Source organism: Aethina tumida, chromosome 5 (assembly GCF_024364675.1).
Source record: "Aethina tumida isolate Nest 87 chromosome 5, icAetTumi1.1, whole genome shotgun sequence".
Taxonomy (NCBI): Eukaryota; Metazoa; Arthropoda; class Insecta; order Coleoptera; family Nitidulidae; genus Aethina; species Aethina tumida.
In genome coordinates this window covers 28,125,632-28,145,421 of record NC_065439.1, presented here as the reverse complement: position 1 = coordinate 28,145,421, position 19,790 = coordinate 28,125,632, and the positions used below count along the sequence as shown (strand labels likewise).

Genomic DNA, 19,790 nt, shown 5'->3' with positions numbered 1-19,790 from the left:
AGTCCGAATGGGAACGACAATTTGTGCAATTAGAGCAGCTTTCTAGGTAAAACATTACCCGCTTAATGCTTTTAACTATAAGTTTTATTTGTTGGTTGGTTACTTCCAAATATTAAACAAAAACTAACTAACTAATAATATTTAATTAAAATTGACAATCTCGTGTAACATTTTTCATTAAAATCCCTTCAATTCTATTTAATATCAGATGGACGTTGTTTGTTTAAATATTGTTGTGTATGCATATTAAATGATTTATTTAATTGCTACACGAATATATATAAAACCACTTTTATGTATTGGAAACTAATCCGCGTTGATTTATGTTTAATTCGATTGCGAAACAATTGTTTTTATCTATTTAATTAACAAAATAAATTAATGTTGATGGGACGAATTTGAATATTTTTTGAAACATCATTAGCGTATTAAACGATTATTTTCAATCGAATGTGATCATTTTTATCAACATTAATTATCTGAAATGTTCTGGTTTAAAATTGTAGATTATAATATTGTTGACTAAAACATTTAAATGACCATTTAAATTTATTTAGCGAATTTAACAATTGGGACACTTAATGTTTACAAATAATTGTTTATTTGGACAATTTCAGCTCACCAAAAATTAAATTGATAAACAGTGATGAAAATATTTACATACTTTGCATTTGTTGCTGGGAAATGAAAGGGACCCTTGTTAAATCCAGTAATGACCCAATAAACATGGCAGATGGTCAAATCAGCAAATTATCCCTCGTTTCCAGGAGACAAAGTAATAGATGACGAATTCTGAAGCTGCTTTTAAATAAGATTGCTTAGAAAGCGATATTCGACAAGACTTTCAGTTAATTTATGTTCCGCCAACATTTGGTCAAACAGTCCACCAATTTCACCCCGGAATTCGAAATCAGTGGCTGAATGGTTTCAAGATGCAACGACGCTCTTTCTAACTAAACATGCCGGATGTAATTTAATTATTCGTAAAGAGCGTTGTAGCTTAAAGTGATTGGGAACAATCTTAATTTAATTTAATTGAAGTATTTATTCTTCTTATTAACCGAAATTATTTACTACAATTGGTACAGTGCAATTAATGCCAAAAATAATATTCTCAGAACTTATTGTAATGGTCCAGAAGTAGAATTCCCGTGGGGTTTGTGGATCAGAAACGGGGGAAGCTTTATTTTAAGAAAGCGCACCTTCCGCTGACAAGCAACTAATAGTAAACTTGCGAAATTTATCGTCTCTTATTTATAACCGGTCTTTTCATAATATACCGGATACATTTTCTCACTAAATTGCTAAAAGGTTTTTACGTCAACTTTTCATTATTAAAGATTTTGAATAAAAGTTCATAATGTAGCAACGTAAACGTATCTAGATTTTGTTTATAATCAAGGGAATGAAAATAATGTTTAATTCAAAGTTTTAACAATTTATTAAAGTGTACGACACGAAAACTGTTTAAGATATCCCCTGAAAAATTAAAACGCCAGATGCCAGATCCGAAGAATAAACGTCATCACACTAAAAGACGCGATATTTCAACGGCACAAAACATAACACGTTACATGAAAAATGGTGTACACATTTCCTTTTTGTAGTCGACAACACGACCGCAATAAAAATCCTAATCGTATCGCGAAATGAAAATTGAAACGCCGTTCGAACGTGGACGTTAAACCAGAACGTTAAATCATTTTGCATCAAGAAATCATATCGAGGTCGTAAAAGGTGCATTTCATAAAAATTACGGTCATTAAGAATGGATGATGCATTAGTTTTGTGTTTGTAGATGTTGTGAAATTGAGGGGAATATTCCGAAAACATTATACTCCTGAAAGCGGAGAGCTGCTTGAATTGGTTACGTGAATGATTTGTCCCGCCTCATAATATAAACATAAGGGTCGTTTGAAACGCAAGCTGTCAAAGAGGTATTCAATTTATAACAATAAAAAGTTGAAAGTTTCCCCTGGTAAAAACTGTGAAAGGGATCAGAGTTCAGTGGGAGGGCCAATCAATATAAGCGAAAGAGGACAATGTGTTAAGGAAGCTGAAGTATCCATTCAGTTTTAAATGTCAGAACTTTGTCACCGGATAATTTAAGATATATATATATATATATATCGCAGTTGTTTCCTAGGAAATAAAAAGGACAGCAGCTTTAATCAATAAGTTACATTAGCTGCACGTCATTTTTATCACGTACTTTAAAAAGTAGGATGTTGTCGAAGTATTTATGATTCCACGGACATAGAGCTGTTAAAAATAATTATCGTTTCGTTAGTAAGTGAGATTTTAATAACTAAAAATGGAGGGAAATAAACTGACATTTTTTCTTGGGGCACATGAAATATGGTATGGCACAAATCTCTCTTCCATTATCATTTATATAAAAACTCTGTGAGGTATTAACATGTCTCTTGAGGATAATATTAGACTGTTTCCTATGTATCTTTCAACACATATCCTCCACTCATCTTTAATTCATCACACGGGCCTCGTGTTATTAATATCATACTAAACAGAAAATGTTTATCTTATATTTATACTCTCCTCCAGGTTGATTTATGAGAAGAAATACTAGAGGCGCATTCAGATAACTAACGTCCTCTGTTCTCAGATTGATTTAAGGATGTGGCTCCAATCCAAAATTTTTGCTGAAGACGTGCACTAAAACTTTTGTACTGTGGAAGGGACTCTTGCTGATTAATTTATTTTAACCGTCAAGTTACGACTTCGTTTAGAAAAGTTTAATGCCTTAATAATGTCTCTGGTTTCAATTTATTTTAAAATTTTTAAGTGTAGAATGTCAATTTTATTAACTCTGGTGTATAATGCCGTATTCTCAAGTGCGTCGAGGACGTCACCATCAGACAAATTAAATTTACGAGATGAGTCTGTTTTTAATCGTATTAGCAGAAATGGCGTTACAGTATCGACGCATATGAACCATAAAATCCGAGAAACATCTAAGTGGGTAATAAAACTGGAAAGACAATAAAATCGTATCAATTAAGAAATGGATTTTATATGTTATGTATTTGCATTTCATTAATTTTCTAAATTGTATGTTGCCCATACTTAAGTGTGGCCATTATAGCATAAATATATATAATATTGGTGAACAAAAAAAACTCAATAAACTCAATAAATGTGTTGATTAATTTATATGATTTGAAAAAATAAGAAGTTAATTAGAATGAAGTCAAACAAAGAAATATTGTTTTAGAATTGTTTTTACAGATTGACATTTTATATACAAGGTGTTACTAAAATGATCAATTAAAATTTGGGAACTGGTACAACAAGTCCAATGACGAAGAAAATCTAAATAATTGTTTTTCTAAAGTTTCTTCTTAAAAAAATACAGCCCCTTAAGTTTAAATTTCAGAAATTGTTTTTCCTTAAATTTCCGTAAACTTTTGTGCGTGTCTAAAATTCAATATAATGTAAAACACACACCTACAATTTAATGTAATAAACTTTTTCTATAGCGATACAGTGGTGTAGCTTCTGAGAAGAACCCCCATTTTCTCGACCTATTTTCCATGCCACTGAATATTTTTTAGAATTATTAATTTGTTCGTATTTTTTACATAATATAGAAAAAGATATTCTTGATTAATTTTGATTATTACAATCAATTTTGGTATATTTCTGTTTAAATGTATATTAATGTATTTTACTGTTGAAACACCCTGTATACAAATAAGTCTTAAGTCTATGCTTAAAACTTAGAGTGACTTTAATGTAGGCAAGATTTGACGATTAGGACGTCGCATATTGGAAAGAAATCTGAGCTTATTAATATTTGAACAATTTGTCGCTATTAATTTTCGGTACAATGGCAAATTTCGGAATAATAAAAGGACGACCGAGTTATATGTCGCCCCCTGACCTACATCGCTTATCCCTTTTATTGCTGACCCTCCGGAGCGTGGAACAGTATTTCGATTATCAGTTTCCGGCGACTGCCGCCTTTATTAAAATTTAATTTTAAATCGCGAAGGCGACACGACTTTAATAAAGTAAATATGTCGCGACAAGAAGCCGCCCCGAAAGAAATTTATTAAAATACCGAGATTTTTGCAAATACCTGTTTCGGCCAAAATAAGTGAGCGTTGAAATTTAATTAGGGATGAGATTGGAGCCATTTATTTTTCACTCTTGCGAAGATGTTTGCGACCGCGGAATGAATAAAAACACCCTTAAGCACGGCAAACTGTTCCCGTTCCTTGATTCAATGGAAAAGTCACTGGAGACAAGGGTAAATTAATGAATCGTGCTTAGTGCAACCCAATGGGCATGTTTCAGCGGAGACCGGCCCTTGTAATTGGTTGGGATTACTGGAGTAATGCCCGGCCGCGATGAATTGTTTTCAACTCTTACAAGTGATAATCATTAAAATTAAATCAAGGGTTATTACTGGTAACCACATAAACGCATGATTTATTGAAACATTAAGGGTGGAGCCTATTTTCAATTTCCCATCACGGACCCACCGAGAAAGTTTAAAGCCTTTTTTATAAAACGGATATGATATCAAGTACACCTTTGATTATAAATCCGTGTAAACTAATTTCAATTACTGGAAAGCATGTCATCGATGTAATGTCCCAGAGCAGTGGTGAAAATAAATGAATGGAATTTCCCCCGGGTGAAATAAACCGTTCAGACATATTCGGAAAAAGTTAACCTCCATAAGCGCCTTTCTTTATTGCGGCGAATTTTTAATGTACGCCGCCGGCCCGATTTTTTGCACACGAAAAATTTACGGGAACAAGATAAATCTATCTAAAATTTTGCATACGCCGTGTTTTGGAATTTATTTCGTCGATCATTATCAGAAACAAATGTACAATTCTGTTTGTTTCTGTTATTTATGCCAACACGGGGGTAACACCCCGAAGTCTGAATGATAAATTGATTTTTTAACTAATTTTACGATTTGAATAATTAATAATTTGAAATTTTTTGTAGATATAGCTTTATAAATTTAAAGGAACTTAGAGTATTTGAGGAAAAGGAATTAGCTATGCAAAATTAATTCGTTTCAAAGATGATATTAAGGTGAATATTTACAACAATTCCACCACTATCTGCCAGAACAATTACAAATTCTAGATATTCATCAAAGACGTTTATTATCTCAACGATAAATGAATTATAGGGTGACATTATTAAACTGCAATTGCACTGTCACACCACACACGTCCCTTCATATCTTCATAGTATTTCACGCGGAAAATTGTCACGTTGTTCAACTTGATTTATGCATTATGGTACCCGTCGTTTCCGCTACAGATTGACGCGTTTATGAGCCGACTAGTCCTGGGAAAATCTGAGTATGAGCTTCTGACTTCCATCATTTCAGCATTTACTTGATTTGGAACAACGTGGAAGAAATTATGTGGAAATAAAAAGGACTAAAATGATCAAATTGGATGTATAAACTTAATATTTGATCATTATCCAAATATTTTCAGTAAAATACAACAGTTTTGAAGTTTTGGGAGTGGTATGTCAACTATATTAACTGTTATATATACAGTAATGATCATAATTATGGTCATAATATTTAACATTTTAAAAAGTTTTTGTTGTGTTTCTAATATTTAGTTAAAATCCAACAAGAATGCCACTGAAAGACAAAAAAATTACAATAAACATTATAAAAATGATATTTGTTTGTAAATTTTACTACCCTGTATCTCAAAATTTAGGTTTAGTACACAGATTAATTTCTCAAAACGAATCCCCTTAAAAATTTACTACACTTTCGAAACTCCCACAATTTATAAATTATTTTAAGGAAAATATGAAATTGCATCATTTCCAAAGAGTAAACGTTCCACAAATTGCATCCCACAAGCTTGCATTCCCATCTATTAATCACATTCTATTTCGGCATGTTTTCTTTTGATTAATACTACAAAGTAAGAACGCAAGCAACAACGAAAATAAATAAAGGAACACTCATAATTCGGAGGGAATCTTTGCTCACCTCTAAAATGCAAATTTAAACGGAAGCCGCATCTCAAAATAAGTTTTTTGTAATTCCGGGCGTACATTCGAAAGGAGTTTGCAACCGGAGTTATTTGAATTTGAAATCGGAACAGAACGAATTGTTGGAAATCGGTTAGTTATCGCTGGATCATTACCTTCAAGGGAGAGTTGCGTAGACGGTCGCGCCACAGGATAATGATACAAATCCCCCGCGACCAGAAATATTCGCGGGGGTGCCTTCCTTAAATGTGAACACTTCGGAAACGAGGCATTCGTATTACGTGTGTGAATTGCGGAAGCAATAAATCAGTTAGTCACACGTTAACGCATAAATTGGAGCCGAATTGATGATCTGTAAGTGTGGAAGAATAAGTGCTTATCTGCGTAAATTAAACTTTCGTAATAGTATTTTCGGACGAGGGGGAAACTGCGAGGTCTTTTTAACTGGATGAAATAAATCAACCAATATTCGTGGAGACGTATTCAGATTCGCCAGTCTCAACGTTAATTCCCCAACCTTTGTGATTTAGGCCTGCAGTGACACGAAATTACTTGCGAGTTGTTACGGCCTATTCTCCGAAAACGTCTGTTTTTAAGATTTACTTAATAACTTTGTGACAAAAGGGAACTTTTCCAATTAATATTACATTACTTTTTGAGGAATTATTGTTAGGATTTCGCCTTACAATCGTGCACATTTTCCCAAAATCTCATAAAGCTTTGTGATAAAATGTGTCCGGGCATACGTACGACTTCCAAGTTCAATAAGCCCATTTCATTTTTAAGATGCTGAGACTGGTGGTTTTGTTGTTCCAGTCTTGACCAGCATCAATTTCCGACTGCTCTCGCTTCAACACGATTAAAAAGATGCAATTCTTTATTTGCGATAACAAGGAATTTGGAAACGAGGTGGAATATTTCTGGGAAATCCTTATAAATCACATAAATGTTCGGTAGTTCACTCGGGTGTAAAATATATAGACTGTAATTTGATTTATAAAACAATTTCTGGATTCACAGAAACCATTTGTCCATTGTTGCAAGTAAAGTAGTAATATAGTGCATACTTTGGACAGGAACGTGAAATTCCAAAGGAAATACAATTTTTCAGCCTGCGTTTCAGGAAGATACGATTAAAATGTCCTGAAACATGCTTTATTGCTTTATTTCAAATTTCACTATATCAGCGTTTAATGTATTTTTTTATCATTTATTGATTCTCTTTCTAATTTCTGTTGTTGCTCCGACATTTTTTAGTATAATTCGAGATCTAATTGACCGATTTGGCTAAACAGGCATTCAAATTAAAGATAAATGAACATTCTACAACTCTCATTCATATTGTTTTGAGATTGGTCTAGTAGTTCAGACGCCAGAAGGTTCAGAAGGCAGAATGGCAGTAAACCAGCTTTATCTGAGATAATTTGTCAAACATATCTTATATTTATACTTACGTTTTTGCGACTTCGTTGGAGTTTCAAAGTAAACACATACCTACATTTCAATAAAAACATTTTATTTCTGAAACCACTTTAATGTAAAACGCAGTTGGGGAGTTCCCATTGTTTTCATTGAAACTCCATTAAATTCGTATTTTATTTGGGGGGAAGCCTTTTGAAATTTACATGCATTCCAACAAGTATGAAACTGGATAAAAATGTTAATAAGGTATGTATTTGTTCCGATTCATTTAACAGTTTTCTCTGTGGGCGAAAACTTATTTATTGGCGTTCTCGTCGTGATGAAAACTTCTAACGACACTTCGACTGTTTATATCGCTTAACTTGACATAAAGGATGGTGCAATGTAGCTAAGTATTTCGATCTATTTTTTCCAACTCCCTATGTGACAATTTCATTACAATGTAGCGTATTTTTACAATGCATTCCTCACCTTATATCGCCTCCTTTTCACAAACACCATCTTCGCAACACAAACGGCTCATTTTTTTCCGCAACGGGTGAAGTCCTGCAACAACAACAACAACAAATAAACCGTTAGCACACACTTTTTCTTGTAAGCCAAACAATTACGTGGGAAGTGGTGGTGTTTTAAAATGGCCGGCCATAAAGCAGTGTTGACTGCGTCTTGACTAATTGTTAATCGTGTTAATGACAGTCCCGAACATTATCCCTGTATTATATAATTCCGAGTACAATCAAAAGGGAAGCAGGACTATAACGGGGCCCGAACAAAAGAGCAACACCTTTTAAAGTCCCCGCCGAATAGACCATCTAGCTGGAACTAAAGCACATAAGCTGCGTAATTCAGGAATGCTTTAGCGCCACATTTACACCTGACAAAGCAACGAGTTATTACCTTTTAAAGTAATTAAGAGCACTCTCCGTCCGTGTTTCTGTGTGCAAATTCAGCTGCGAAGACAATTTGGGCCGTCTGTTGCGCGGATAACCCTGATAAATTACAATTCGGTTGATCAATGAGTTGTTTATTAATTTTTGATGCGGTTTTAGCATTTTAAATGGCCTGAGTATTTTATTAGACACATTGTTTTATTTGGAGAGTTCTAAGTGGTTTGCGACCCGGATAACTGATACCGCTACCCACCGCTACATTAGGCCAGGTCCTGCGCTGAATAATGCACGGCCACATCCCGCCTGTTAATTTTTAATAGATTGTTTGCAATTCGAATTAAGAAGGTATTAGACTGTATTTGCGAACACTGAGGGCATTAATTAAATAAACACCATCGGTGATTTTGATGTAAAGCCCATCGGTGAAAGCGTTGGGACTTTCAATTGTGTAGCAGGAGCCATCCACTTGGCAGGGTAAGTAAATAAACATCACTTACTTTTAGGATCACTAAATAATATAAATATGCACAATTGGCCTCTATTATTTTGGTCGTTCTCAAGTTTATTTTACCCACTTTTATAAATAAAATTCTTTCCTACAGCTTTCTGTTTCTAAAATGAGTGGACAAAATTTTGAAGCAGTTAAGACACGTCCGATAATGGAGATATTTTAAATTAAAATTTTGATTTAACACAAAAATTGTTTTGAAAATTCCCTTCCAAATAAAAATATTAGCAATTCCATTCTGTATAAAAAAATTCATATATTAGACTGAACATTGTGCAGTTAAAGTTAACAAAATCATACGGAAGAGAAAAGGGAATAATTTTCTCATCAATACTTCCACGTTATTTCGTTTAGAGGAACGAGTCCGGACGGAAGAAGGAAAAATTTACATAAATATGTATAGAGAAAAGATGAAACGGCGGCGGAACAAGTTTTCTAGTTAAACTTTCATGAAATCAGGTACGGCCAACAAATTCCCAATTTCAACGTCGGTCTTCAAATGACAATGCACACACATGCAGCCGTTCAATAATTTCCGGATAACCGAGTGTTTGTTTAATCTCGAATATAAAAATTTAATCAGGGTAAATACAGCGGGCAAGTTTCGCTGGAAGTGCGCTTAATGAAGGAAATTCAGATCATATTTTATCACGTAATAGACCCGGAGGAGCTCGCAACAACCGGTCGTTATTTAAATAAGAAAACGCTTTATATGCGGTGTCACAGGTATTAGAAGAGTTGCTCACTGCCTTACTTGCGCCGCACCGCACCAGACACAAAGTGCTTAGGTTTATTTATGTCGCAACGTGTAGTTTGTTTCTGTGCCAAGTGATCTAGTACCGACTTTTTTTTGGTCCAGATTCAATTGAAATTTTAACACTGCAGACGATAAAATCAACTTCCGTTCGGCATGTGTGTGTGTGAGTTACAGTCTAGTCGGAGTCGGAGTTCGGGGTGCAGTTTCATATAAAACTTGTCGAAACTTTCTGCATGTAGGCGCAAGTGATGGATGGATCTTCCCGTAGGAATAATGCAAATCATTTGTTTCGTCATTTCTTTACGGGATCTCAATCCATAAACAAACGGAAACAAACATATTTATGGGACAAGCGTTTGCACTTAACGGTATTAAAGACGTTTTACTCTTAAGTAAAGTGTGACAATAGAGCAGGAAATAAATTGCAGTTTAATTCATCTACTTTATTGTTTGTGGAAAAATTCAATTAATTATTATCGCTTCACAATGTGCTACAAAAACACACGAACTATCAGTAAAACGGTTCTAATCATAGTCATCTGTGTATTTTATTTTGGTAATCATTTGCAAAACCTTAGTTCAGACTTCGACAGACGATTAACTTGGGACTGATTAATTATAGAACATAAATACAAAATTAAATTTATAGAAAGACTAAAATTTAATGGTCACTTTTAACTTTTATACGCAAATGCCATGTCAATAATGCAAATTATTCAAATAAATTTTATTAAGTTTATTAGTCATTTGTATTTTTATATTCCTGTTGCGTTTTAAAAAATAGTATTTTACTAAACTACTAAAGTAAAATGTACAATACGATAATATTTTATTTATAATATAATGAAAATTTACACTAAAGTTGAAATTTTATAAACATCTGTGGTTTTAAGCAAGTTTTTTATGTATGTTTGTTGATTTCGAATAAGACTATTTTTCTAGTCAAACGTTCACACTAATTAAAATAATATACAGTCGCGGTCACAATTATAGAAATTTAAAATATTGAATATTAAGTCCAGACCTATTTTATTTAAAATGAATTGTTAAAATAATATTAATTGTTTATTTTTCTATTTTAACAACAATTTTTTTCTTATTCTGTGAAATATTAGATATATACATTTTTTGTATTGAAATAAACATAAATATTGCAACTTAAATTTTGAAAATAAATGTCTCAAATATCTTCAATTTTGAGATACCCCCTGATAATTTTCATACCACTCTAGATATTTTATTGAAATTTTGAGATACTAACTGGTAGTTTACAAAAAATTATATTTTTTTTTTGAAATATTATTCACAACTATTATTTAGAAAAAAACATGATACGCCACTGCTTTTTCCAGTAACTTTCTAACTATGATTAAAATTTATCAAATTACGGTTTTTGGAAAAATGTTATTATTAAGTTTTAATTAAAAATAAAAATTATACAAATAAATTTTAAAAATGTTTATTATATATTTGTATTTTTATATTCCTATTGTGTTTTAAAAAATAGTATTTTACTAAACTCCTAAAGTAATGTATATAAAAATATAAATATAAAATGTTTTATTGAATACATAAAGAAAATAGGTTCTACGACAATATTTTATTTGTAATAAAATAAAAATTATCACTAAAGTTGAAATTTTATGAGTATCTATGGTTTTAAGTAAGTTTTTTATATGTATTTATTGATTTCGTATAAGAATATTTTTTTAGTCAAACGTCAAACTATTCAAAATACTATACAGTAGTGGTCATAATTATAGCAATTTAAAATATTGAATATTAAGGCCAGAACTATTTTATTTAAAGTGAATTATTAAAATAATATTAATTGTCATTTTTTTCTATTTTAAAAATAATTTTTTTCATATTCTGTAAAATATTAGATATATATATTTTTTTGAATTGAAGTGGACATAAATATATCATCTTTAATTTTGAAAATAAATGTCCCAAATGTCTTTTGAGATACAATTTGGTAATTTTCAAAAAATTATATTTTTTATTTATTATGTTATTAAAATTTGATTTATTGGTTTTATTTTAAAGAGAAAACACGTTACGCCTCTGCTTTCCCCAGTAACTTTTTAATTCTGATTAAATTTGATAATTTGATTTTTCCTTCCACTTACGGTTTTCGGAAAATTATTATTTAATTAAAATTAAAGGTTTAATTAAAGATTAAAACGATTTTATACGCAATTAAATGTGTATTTTAATATGTATTAGTTGTATAAGAAAATTTTACTCGTATGCATATGCAGTTTTTAATTAATAAGGATTTTGTAAAGCTCTTTAAAATTATGAAAATACATGTATAAAATGAATACGAGTGAGTTACACAACTATTTTTTCCATTTAATGGTATTAAAGTTTTAATTTAATATTTTAATTAAAATTCACGTATGCAACATTTTAAATCAGTGGTTTTTACACGTTATCAATTGTAATCAATGGTTAACTTAATCTAATAATCATCGTATAATTCCAACACATTGTACTTGAAACCATATTCCACGCCATATGAGATGGGCAATAAACTTTTTCACATTCCTTTCATAAAATACATAAACCAGTATGGCAAAGTCAGACGACAATGGCCTCCAGACACACTCCGGTGATTTAAGTTTAATAAATTTTTACTATAAATAGGGTTTTGAACACATAGTAGCAAGTAAGTGTTCCGAATAAAATACGTGTAACGACCACCAGGTATTATCTTCTTACGCCCATAAATATTAAATTTACTGCGGTGCCGCGAATATTTTCCTTTTTGGCGAAACAGCGAAAAAAAAACGTGGTGCGGCTTTAGTATATCTAATAATAAAGTATTACGAGAATTTTTATAGGCTTCATACATATGAAAATGTCTTTTTTAAGAGAGCGATTCACTTATTCATAGGACATTTAGCCGGAATAAAAGTCGTTGCATACATTACTAATTTTATTATATTAACTGGCACAAAGGCTCGGCGGTTGCAGTTTATTACCGCGCCGATGGTTATTTTAACGAAGTTATTTATATTCCTCGTTGAAAATTGTGCAATGTATTAAAATTAACCAAAAAAGTATACCACCGCACACTCAAAGGGGGAACACAATTTCTTAATAATTCACACATAGTACAAATTAAATCGCCATTAAAATAGAGGCGTGCATTCAGGAAAGTAATTACCTTTTCATTTACTGCCCTCCGTTGTTCACAATAGTTAATTCTCAATTTTTAACTAAAATACGGAAACAATTTTCAGTGGCGTAAAAAAAAATAAAAAAGCCTCAACAAAAGCGAAACAAGAATAATTAAACTGTGCAGCAGGACCCAAATATTTGGTGCAGTCTACAACATCCTGAAAAATATGTGTTACATTAACTGAAAACAAAACACAAATAAACTACCGTAAAACTAGTTATCGGAGGTGGACGTAAATTGAATTCACTTAAAAACCGTTTTAATCTGATTTACTAAACGTCAAATAATAAATTCAGAAATTTATTTGGTACACAAGACGAGATAAGGAAAGGCTTTCCTTTGGTAAACCGTGAAAAGCCATATTTATATTGAAAAGTATCCGGCCTTCGATGAGGGAGCGGAGTATATTTAAAAACTTCTCGTTTTGCGAATACATTATGGACGGCCTGGATAAGAGAGGTGAATTTCAAACTGCCGGGAAAATTGTGCCTTTTATCATGGGCCAATCCAGGAAATATTTTAATATCGGGTCATTTATTCCCGGAATATAATTGGATCTAAATTTTTTTTATCGAGTTTATTTTAGATTCACAAAACTGGATAAATATACTTAATCAATAGGAGTTGCAAGAACGAATATTAGAGCCTGCTGCGTTCCAGGATAATCTGCATTTTTGTAATTAGTATTGATTTTACACAAAACCAATTATATTAACCCATTATTGAATGATAGCAGAGGAGAAAAATGGATTTTTTTTATAATATTATGCATAATGAAATCCAAAATGGCACAATCCTAATTGTTATTAAATCACCAGCCAAACAAAACTTTCGGATATATTTAAGTTGTTAAGGCGGGCACCCCGGGGATGGAATAAATTAAAATATACAGCCTATTAGGGTGAACCCTTTTTGTCAACTTTTAATTATCATTTTCGTTTATGTTGCCATTAGAGCCTTCCTAATGCGGTTGCCCCAATAAAAATCATAATTCTCATTGAATTTAAATGGCAATTATTTTGTTTTGATACAAATTAATGCTTCCGTATATAATCATATCACTTTTATGTTTCATGTTTGAAGAAATGTAGTTTAATACCAACAATTTTTCGACGTCGTTTATACAAAGTTTCTCTGAAAGGTTTGTGAGTTTTCAAATACATATTGATTAATTTTCATCTCCAATAAGATGGAAACTAATCTAATAACTTTAAACGAGAACATAACTAATTAAACTTGATATTCGTGTTGCAGCTCATCTATGGAGTTAGATTACATGTGAAGTCCTGAACTAACAGACTCCTTTCATTTTGAAATCAAAAGATAATAATCTTACTGATTATATTTCCACATTTTTTTCTCCAGGATAATTAATACTATCATAATATTTGAAATGAGGTTTCCAATATGTTTTGAAAAAGGGGACGAAAAATCATAAATTTAAATTTTGTTTGAGACATTCAGCTACTTGAAATTCATATCTAATATTAAAAGTAAATTTTCCCAAAGATTTGAGTCAAACAACTCACATGATCGATCAGCTGTGTGCCCAAAAAATTGGGACAATTTGATCAGGCAATAATAAAGCGGTGCCTAATGCTCGTCTGGTGCGAAAATGCTCAAGCAAAAAAACACCTACTAACGTATGATAATTGGATCAGGGGAGAAAGAATGTTTAAGGCCCAACACATAATACAGAAACCAACATATTTACAGAAGTTATTTTTGGCGGGGTGCCCGGTGCGGAATACTAAAAGGAAAAGCCCTCGCGTATATCATCCATCGCGTTACTCAGTCAATAGGGCTTCAGCGATATCTTGTGAATTTCAATCACTTCCCCGAGAGTGTTCTCGACAGAAACATTTATATTTGTTTCTTTTCCGGCGTTAGAGAACCGACAAAGAAAAAACCATTTCACGTTTGCACGTTTCTCAATTAATAATAAACCAGACAGCCACCTGAAATGCAGTTATTTGTACTAAGATTTATTTTTACAGGTTGCACAACTATAACTGACAAGCGTTTATTCAACGTCAAAGTTTTAATGGAAAAATGTGTAGTTTACGGTAGGTTATTGAGCACGGCACGTTCGTCTGGCCCAAAATTTGCATGAAATTATTATGTTGTAACTTGACAAAATAGCTAGTCGACTGTAAGTGTATTAGCTAGTTTGTCGAAGTTTCAATATTTCCACGTCGATGTGTCCTCTAAAATAATATTTAATAGTTCAGAACAAATAATAAAATTAACAATTATTAATAAATGTAAAAATATTTATGAAATTAGCAATAATAAAATTAGTACTTTAATTGTATAAAAATTTAAAAAATAACTCACAACTTTGAAGAGATTAAGATCAATCTCAATAATATAAAATTTAAAAGCAAATAGCCTAAAAATTTTAAATTTACATACACACACATATTATATTATTACCTAAATAAAACATTAACTTCAAAAAATTAAAAACAAATATATAACAAATTGTGTTCACTGAATTATAATGTGTAAAAGACGATGATGATCTATTTAATTTTAATTAATTTAAAATTATATCATTTAAATATACAAAAAATACACATAATATATTAATGTAAAATTTGATTGACATATTTTAAAAAATATAAAATATAAATTTAGACTTTCAACGAAGCTGTTTTAAACGAAATACCATCATTTTAAGTTTTACAATTGACAAGTAATAAGATTTTTAATTAAACATTTTTTATAAAATTCTAATTACCTATTGGTAAAGAAAAAAAGTAAAACGTTATTGGGTTCAAATTTTAATTAACAATATTTTGTAGATATCAAAGAATTAATACGCAAACTTGTAATGTAATTTTATTTTTTGTAGATGCTTTTTTATCTTAAATTGGTTAGAATTTATAGACCAGTTTTTAACGGTTTTTTAAATGATAATATACAGCACTGGCACTTAAAAAGTAGTTAAGATTTATTTCTTGCAGTAAGTTTGCAGTAAGGTTGCAGATATAGGAGGTCATCAAAAGTTTAATGGGAAAATGTGAAATTATTATATTACACCGGAAAATTTAATACTAACAAGCTTGTTGAATTATTTTTAAAACAATATACGTGAATAATGAAATTTTATAATAACAATTTCTCTGTTGTACATACACATATTTTATGCGCCCTAATGAATATTTAGAGTTTCATTTGCATCCACAGTTTTATGCTTGTATTGTCTTAATGACTGAACACGTTTTAATGTTTGTGTTGTGTTTATCCACATACATTTTTGATTTATTAATTGCCTTTTTTAGTTAATAACATGGAAATTATAAAATCTTATGATGATGTGATTTAAATTCTAAAACAAAAAAGATTTTTAGTTTTATTGTGGATCATCCTAATTGTTTTTCTTAACATTAAAAAATAACATGGAAATTCTAAAATCTTTATTATGGAGATTTTTAGTTTTATCCTAATTGCTTTCAGTAAAATTCTTCTTAACATTAAGAAGTAAATAAGAATAAAAATGTTTCATAACATTTTGTCGACGTATGTTCCACAACTTTATTAAGTCACCCCTCATCCCCCGTGCTCGATTTGAGAAATGTCCCCTATCTTTTTATATGGGCCAATTCGTTGCCTTTTTATGATGATGACTTTATTACAAACTTTTTATTACGTAAGTGTCACTAGATTTTATGGATGCGATTATGGCGACGAATTAAATTCATCAGTTTTATGTAAAACATTTCTCTCGACTAGATCTTTGCCACGTCGATTCCGAGGATTGTGTGTGAAATGTGGAAGCAGTCGCACCTTCAGTGTAACAACTGCGGACCGCTCTTTTCATATCATTATTTATTCTCTGTATCCGCCTCACTTTGATTTTCAATTCGTATTGTGGAAAGACACTGAAAATCGGATCGGATAAACAAAGGAGTTTTGAATGAAACACGATACAGTATTCAGAACAGGAAATGTGAATTTTTGACAATGTAATAGAATATGTATAACGAAATGGGATGCATCGCACAATACAAAATGTATCGGGGGATTTATCTCTTTCCCATGCATTGCAAAAGACCTTAGACTTGATAGCGTTTCCTTTTTTTACAACGTGGTCAAGTTTTGCGGCAGATAAGCAAAAGCAAGTCGTTATTGTGAGACGTGGTATAATTGAATGGCCGTTTAACTACATATTTGCACGTTTGTATTCATTGGTTTTTCGGTTGCTGCTCCTGGGGATTAACTTAATCGTTACTGCGACCTGATACAATCATTGTTTTATTATAATAGACTTGGGGCACTAAAATTATCCTTTGGTGTGACTTAATTTCAACCCAACTGCATTAAGCACATTAAATTTATAAAATTAAACTTCCATATCAATTAACTTGCGTAGAATATAAATTAAATGCACCAGATATTATTATTAATTGAATTTTTCGCTTGTATATTTTAATAGTATCAAAATGAAATAAAAATAATATTCAGTAAAACCGTACAGACTCAAACATTTGCATTTTATGAAAACGCTTTAACCCATAACGATTTTAAAATATCCATACATTTTAATTTTGTGAAAATTTAAATTGGATAATTTCGCTTCCGATATTATTTTCGATAAAAAAATTCATACGTTTACTTTGTTAAAGTCAACATTCAGGGTGTGTTGATTTATTAACTGAATAATTATGTGCTTATTTATTAATTTGTCAGTATATGCGAACCCAAAATACAAAGTTAACATTCACTAGTATAAAAATGAAATATAATTACTCACAAAAAAATACTTAAAAGGTTTCCAAATAACGAAGTATTTACTTTTTTGTTGAATAAAAGAATAAAATATTAAAGAATCCTTAAATAATACTTGTTTGTTAATGACGAGAAATATTTCCACTCCTAAACTACATTTTTATTTTGCTGAACAAACGCTCTGAATGTTGAGAACGTGCGATGTTTAAATGAGTAACTTTCCGAATATACGTTTAGCGAAGGTAAATTTGAAAAGGTGGAACACATGCACGGATTCACCTCAACATTTATTATTTATATTGTTGAGGCTTCCAGTTTTATATACTTCAAATATAACTGCATTTCAGACTAAATAAAAACGTCTCATACAACAGCTATTTTACGTTGACTCATAGACAATATATTCAGAGCAGCATTTTACTGCACACTTCTTAAGCCAAGTGCATTTTTCAAATTTCACATTTGCTGAACTTTGCGGCAGGGTCGTTTCATACGAATACATTTGACCTATAAAACTTTTGGGAGATCTTTCGAAAAACTTTCCGACATTGGCTGAATAAACATGTCTTAAACAGGTTCATTTCTTAAGTTGTTGACACACAAAATGCGACAATAATATTTGTATTTTATACTTTTTGGGACCAAGGAAACTCCTTTTTAAAATTATAAATACTGAATAATATGAAACATTGTTGTTCATAGTATTATTTCCTTTTAATTTCCTTCTTATGTTGTGCTTTCTCATTGGATTTTTGAGGTTCAGACTGGAAATAATTTTCGATTTATAATTATAAATATAATTAATAATTTGTTCAACGAACCGTATTTTGTTTGATGTTTATAATAATTGGGCTTAAATAAATGGAAATTTCCACGTTCTTATTTGATCATTAAGTTTCGCCGAGAGACGGCACGAATTCTGGATTTACTGGCCCGTTTATCGGTCTGTGCATCGATGGCCGTTTATTGGAAAATTATTCAGAGCGGACCAGATGTCGTTTGGCGGTTTGATTTTGCGTGATTCCGCGTTTCGAGCCGTTTTTATATATATTTTTACGGATAAAAAGTCGGCCGTGTACACAACGACCTACTAACAAACATCCGGCAATGATTTTTATGCTGAATATAGTTCCATATGGATTTTATGTTGGGGCAATAAAATAAACGGGGCAAGTAATATGTTTAAGGAAAAAAATGTAATTTCAATTATTTGGCTCCGACCGCAATGGCGCTTTGAAAACGTTTAATCTATCCGCAATTTAATGTTTAAAAGTGGCTATTTTTCGCAAAGTAATTGCATGCAAAATGCAACAGACCAAGAAGTTTAAGGGAGCCAAACCGTAGTTAAACAAAAGTAAATTAATTTGGACTTGCACTTACAATGCGCTTAAGTACGGCGATGGTAAATTTTAAGTTTTATCTATGGAGCAATTAAAAGCACTTACAGTTTCCTATGTGCTTAAAACTTCTTGCTCAAATGGTATTTTATGAACAATTCTGTGAAGTTTTTATGACCACAGTTCACCTGGATTATATTATTAATTTTGTGACTACCTCTAATAATCAGACGAGTGAGGAATATTAATTAAACGCGTGTTAGATACAATTTGTATTAATTTAATTCAATGTGTAAAATATCGGAGAATAATGAAAGAAGCCGAAGCGCCTAAAGAAATGTACATTGTTACAGGATTTTTTGCGCCGGGCAGGAAAATGACCGTGTGAATTTTCACTTAAAGGCCGAAGGTACGTCCTGCCAGACAGGAAAGTAACAGGAAGACAATTTGTTCTTTGTCCTCGCATCATTAGTGCCCTAATGACATATCCGGCTGCTCCACTACAATGTTTTAAAAAAGAAGGTTTCTTTGCTAATTAACGTTTTACATGACTGATTCTGACAAAAAAAACACTGCAGCAGAAAATTTACGACAAATTAGGAAATTTTCAAATTAGCCCTAATTGCAAAGTGTAACTTAGGTGTGAAAGTGTGAAACAACACGTGTGTTTGTAAGTCTTTAAAAATAAAAGGCATTGCTCAAAGGCCCTTTTGGAGCGTCGCATCGCCCTTTGATGTCTACATGATAAAGTTTGATGTCTACATGGTAAAGTTTGATTACCTGCACATTTGGAATTGCCAGTCTAATTCCCTCTGCATGTAAATTTGTTTGGTGTTTACTCAAGTTATATCCTACTTTCTGTTGTCTTAAGTCGACGGAAGCTTGGTTGATTGCTTTTATAAATATAAAAAAGGTAAGTTAAAGTTTAAATAATAGTGCA

At 31.5% G+C, this 19,790-nt stretch overlaps 1 protein-coding gene across 1 annotated transcript in view; it reads right to left on the bottom strand.

The window, feature by feature from the left end:
* Positions 1 to 19,790, bottom strand: part of LOC109603405 (5-hydroxytryptamine receptor-like) — a 120,439-nt gene that overhangs the window by 46,187 nt on the left and 54,462 nt on the right. Inside the window, exon 3 of the mRNA XM_049967796.1 lies at positions 7,906 to 7,980. The gene's annotated coding sequence lies outside the window, so the exon portion shown is untranslated. The remainder of the gene's footprint in view (positions 1 to 7,905; positions 7,981 to 19,790) is intronic.